The sequence below is a fragment of the Betta splendens genome, chromosome 7 (genome assembly GCF_900634795.4).
Source record: "Betta splendens chromosome 7, fBetSpl5.4, whole genome shotgun sequence".
NCBI classification, from domain to species: Eukaryota; Metazoa; Chordata; class Actinopteri; order Anabantiformes; family Osphronemidae; genus Betta; species Betta splendens.
The window spans coordinates 3365655-3371305 of record NC_040887.2 but is presented as its reverse complement, the minus strand read 5'-3'; positions in this window follow the sequence as shown (position 1 = coordinate 3371305).

The following is a 5651-nucleotide window of genomic DNA, read 5'->3' as shown; positions in this document are numbered from 1 at the left end:
TGATTGGTAATAGCGGAAGCCTTCTGCAGCCTGAGCTCATCACTTAAGTGCCAAAATACATTTCTATTGATTTTCGCAAAGCCACATTTAAAACAATTTTACATCATTTCCTGATGGAAGGAACTGGAGAACGGCTGCTACTGTAAATGTGCGCAACCCTGGCCTAATTGGTCTCATTCGACATCTTATTGCACGCGACAGCCCAACAACGCAAAGTTTGGAGCAGAAGGTGCGACCGGAGCAGCAGCTTCTGCACAGACAGACTCAACGAACTGCTTCTGTTCCGAGACGCCGTCAAATCAACAGGAGCTGATTTGCAAATTGCCAGTGATTGATCTGACAACTGGATTTGCATCGAGCCGCTCGGAGGGATATGAAGCCGAAAGGTGATGAATAAGCAGAGACGGACTCATTGATGTATCGGCTCCTCAAACACTTCTTTCCTCCTGGTTCCTTTGGCTTCTGGGTCCGACCTCCCCACGTTTAATCTAAAGGCCGATGACGTGTGGAGTCCTGGGGGTCGGTCGTCAACAGGGACGTCTGAAAGATCGTTACTCCTTTGAATTCATGTGTTTATTTTCTAACAGCTACCATCTACATACACAAGTATGTTGTATGTATTCAAAGAACATGAATGATTATAAAGCTGGTATTTGAAAATCAATATTTTGCTGTTTTCTAACAAGAAAGTGACGTTGTGTTGTTGTAAATTAAGAACACCAATATTTAAAATGCTCTGCATGATTATGTGACACATTGATGTTACAGCAGCCAAGCAACTTGGTCGTTTATGTTCTGTTTCCTCCTCATCTGCAGATCAGAGCGACTCTTTACAGAGTTGAGACACTTAAATATACAAGGTCAGAATCTAAAAGTGCACTTTATTTTATTTATTATTAACTGTGTGCTGATGTTCAGCTCCAGACAGTTCTATTACTACCATGCAGTTCATTACTGCACTGCATTAGCTGGGATGCTGCTGAAGCACTGAGACTTAAAACCTCTGCACGTTTTAAAGTGAAGTGGTTCTCGTTCAAACCTTCACTTGTTTAAATCGACGCCGACTTTGTTTGACGGCGGTCCAGTTAATGTATGCTGCTGTCTGCGTGGGTGTGGTTGTTATAGGCTAATGCTAACGGCAGTGGAGACTCATTGTCTTAATCAGCTGAAAGCATCTGTTGCACCTTTGATCACTTGATCTTCTAGGACCTTTCTATGCAGACAGTTCAGCGCCGGTGCCGAGGGACACGGCTGCTTTCTGTCTGTGTAACCGAGCCCTCCTTCCGTCTGTAGCCTGGATTCTGACCCGTAGCAGCGTGGTTCGGTTACTCACTCTTATCTACTGCCTCAGTGACCACAGGACGCACAGGCAGAGCAGGATGCGCAGCGCTGCCCTAGTTTGGACCCAGGATACTTATCGCTAGAAATAAAGACATGCACTCTCATTCTGGTTTACACAAACACATCCACGCATGCACACACAGCCCTGGTCCAGACATCAAAGCGACCAGAGGACGCCTCATGGAGCCTCGGTCGGCCCCGTTCTGCAACACAAGACAAACGAGCGAATAAAACATCTTCAAATCTAGGTTAGTGGCACACATGAATATCTTATGCGACTCTATTTATGTGGGAGGGTGACGCAGTGATTTGAAGCTGGGGGAGAGATGTTACTTCCCAGAACACGGGATCCAAAGCTCACACGCATTCCTTCTCCTGTTTGATCAGATGCTGAGCTCTGTCAACCATTACCACCACATGCCAGTAATAAAAGTCTTCGCTCCGACCTTAGTACTAAAAGTCCAATTAGGCTGGAAACCTCAACCTTTTCATCTTGATTATTGTCTCTCTCACCTCCCGTCTCTAGAATCTCAGCCCCGGTCGGCTCATTGCTGGACCGCTTCCCTCTCTCGTTCGTAATCTGTGATATACTGCTACACAAATTAAAAAATGAGTGTGCGTAACTTGATAGCGCTGCCTATGGGGACATTACAGATGTGCACCAGAGCCACTTGCTCTAAATACAATCTTGTTAAAAACTCATCCATGATCTTAATGGAAACACGGAATTTAAATTGGTGCCGCAGCTTCAGTCAATTAGTCATTGAGTAGGAATCAGTTGTGAACAACCCTGAGGGCAGATTTAAAATGGTAATGTTGTTTACCTGGCAATCAATCATTTGCGAGTGAGGCCAACGATCAGTTCGGCTGCTCTTTTCTTCACCGACGTGATTTGCTGCTGTGGATGAACAATGGAGCGCACGTTCCTGAAGTTGGATCACTCGAGAGACGGCGTGTGTTCAGAATCTTTCCTCCCAAACATCAGGAATTGCTTTTGTCTGCGAGCAACGAACTCAATCTTGACGACAGATTTGAGTCATACATTTAAAAAATATAATGCACTTGTTCAAACGTAGGGAATCAAGTCGAGGCCTGAACATCGCGGAGCACCTTTCTTATCTTGGATCCAAACCACATGCAGCGTGTCAGTGTAAGTGATTGGACAGTGAAGCCACAAAGATTAACTTACCGATGCCTTATGAATCAGTGATGAATGTGGGCTTTGTGGCTTTGATCCCAGCAGAATCTTAATAAAGTGTGGAAGGACAGGTCTGGTCTGGGAGATAAAGACCTGAGGGGCGCGTAAACAACGCTCGGGTTTTAGAGGAACGCACTCATTACAGCTGTGACCTAGACGGCGCAGCACAACCCGGGTCGGCGGTGTTTGTGTGGGAACGTGCACTGAGTGGGAGGCAGCATTGTGACATGCAGCGTCACAAAGCCCTGATTAAAAGCCGCTCCGGTGTTAGCGATCGCTACGCGTGTCCGTCTTCCGCACGTGAAGCCGCTCGGCGCGGCCCTTTGTCTCACGCTCCCCCTCGGCTGCGTTGCCGGTGTCCCTGCATGCATCACTGTCAGTCTCCCTCCCCACCGGCTTCTGATTTATGAATCCTATCCTGCTCTGTCATTACTGCCTCCAGAAGGGAGCATTGATGGACCAATATGTCGAGCGTGTCAGCAGGAGAATGGCCTCACGTCCACAAACATCATGAATATTCCGCTGACAACCTGCAGCCTGCAGCATCTCACATGATACGGGATGATATAAGAACATACATAAACCAGTGTTGGAGCAAAGGTCCTCCCATAAAACTATGTTTCATAGACAATAATGTAATCTAAATATAAATAAAACTATAACTCAGCTGTTGTCTTTCGCCTCGTAACACAATCCTTTTCAATAAACTGTGACAATAGCAAGTGGAACAAGTGACGCCCTCATTGTTTGTTCTATTTCTGTGCGTCTTTGCACAGACATGTTCCTCCAGCAGCTGCCGATCTCCACCACCGCCCCCGGAGCAGCGGGCGTTAAGACAGAGGGCGACCCGAAGTCTAAAAATACGGCGAGCTGCACGGGCCTCTGCCGCTGCTTTAGTAAAACTAACCCAGGGCGCGACACAGTAATTATCCACGGCCCGGGGCCGAGCTGCAGACGAACGCCGCGCTCGGTGCCGGGGTCGCGTTTGGAAAAGGACATCGTCCGAACGTCTCCACGCGCGTCTCTGGGTCTTAATCACACTCAGATCCTCAGCTTTTCCACAAACAGAACATTTTCATCTTTTCGTCTTTTCTGCCCGCGTCCATGTGTGAACATGTGTACGTCCTGCTCCGATCATCCTTGTGCAGATTTACACCATTGACGTGTTGGCGTCACTGCAGGCACCTCAGGCCTTTGGTTGCGTGGTTGTTCTTGAACATCTGACTTCATTTAGAGGTTTTATTCAGACTGCTGAAGATATTGATTCCACTTACATGCAGTATTAATTTTCCAATCTGCAACCTGAAGCTACCTGAGGTGAGAACCAACACCACGCCTACCCACCAGAACCCAGCGCTATCAGCGCCGATGAATTATTCATGGACTCCCCAAACGCCGGCAAGGAACGGAAGAGGCCGATGGCCGCGGGTCTGGTGTCAGTAGCATTCACCGGCACCGCAAGTTACAAAAGACGTCCACAAAGACACACTTAGAGCTCAATAAAAGAAAAGAAAAGCTCTGCACGCACACACACACACACACACACACACACACACACACACACACACACACACACACACACACACACACAGTGTTTAATGTCTGGTTCTGTCCCCGGTTGGTATCAGCTGTCGTTCCGAGATAATGTCTCCGGTGTTTCCATACCTTTACCTGTCACCGTGCATTCACCGCACTGAAGCACATACAAAAGGCCTGCAGGGAGAATCAAAGATATCCTGGCCTGCTATTCAGCCTCCGCTCCTCTCTCAGAGACTCCATTATATGAAACCCTACGCCCCGGCCAGCGCCACCAGCCCGGACCCGTTCACCACTGGTCCCGGCAGCGCTGCTTCCTGACCCGCCGCAGGTGGAGCTCGGTGCCACAGGTTTGATTGGGGTCCATTCATCGCACTGAATGCCTTTGATCGCGGCTCAGGCCGCTCATCATCTGTAACGGATGCTATGTCACGTCCGGTCCCTGTCAGCTGATGCGATGTGACATCACAACAACACCTTTTTACCAACACAGTCCCTCAGATTTCATTCAGTAATCAAATAATCAAAGATGTTTTTTGCCTTCACAAAATATTTCAGGATCATTACCTTGAAGCCAAGCTGCCACTCAAAGTCACAAAACGGACAAATATTAATTTGTGTTGTTTTACCAACAATCCTATTAAAGTGACTTGCCCACACTGAGGCCCAGAAACTAATGACATGAGCACAAGAGCTCCAAGCAATAACTCACAACGCGCCTCAATGTTGACTAATTGGTTCAGTCGACATGTTGGAAATCTCTACGTTTGGAGGAAGTTTGGAAGCCGGCCGATCATACTTCAATAAGGACAGCTCAATATACGACAATAAAAGCATGTTTGTGGAGTGAACACAGCGTTGTAGCACATCCATGTCCAATTAGCACAGTGCGTCAATGAGGATGGTGATGGTGGTGGAGAGATCACTTGGGAGAGGAGGACGAGCGGAGGATGGAAAAATACTTTTAAACACTGAATACAACTAAATAATAGTCAGTTGAATGAGTAAAGCAAAACAATAGATCACTATTGAAACCAGCAGCTGCAGCCTTATTTCCAGAGCGCTTCCCATCACTATTACCAAGAAGCCTTCTCTCAGAATAGAGCTAAAGTTAAGCTCATTAAATTACTCACTCACTCGTGAACATTCTCCCTTTGATGGGATTAAATTTCATGCTGGTGTTACTTTAACACCGTGACAAGATTGTTTTCCCATTTTATTTATTTCATCCTTCTCGGAGACCAACACATTTATCTTTTCCACTATGTTCTTCCAACTTTCTGGCAGGAGGTTTTTGAAGACTGATGAGATTAACTTTAATGCACATGCAGCTGATTGACAGCGGATCCGCTCACCTGAAGAATCTGTAAAGTTAATGTACCAATCTGTAGATGGCTCAGATAAACACAGCTCATACTTGGGGAAACTCATTTATTCCTTATCAGAGTTTAACCAAACCAAACCTTTAGCACTAGAACACGTGGAAAACCACGTTTTAGTCACAAAATTATTTATTTATGCTCTTTAATGGCTCTTTGCTTCTAATTAATTTCAGCAACACTGATCCTGAAATATA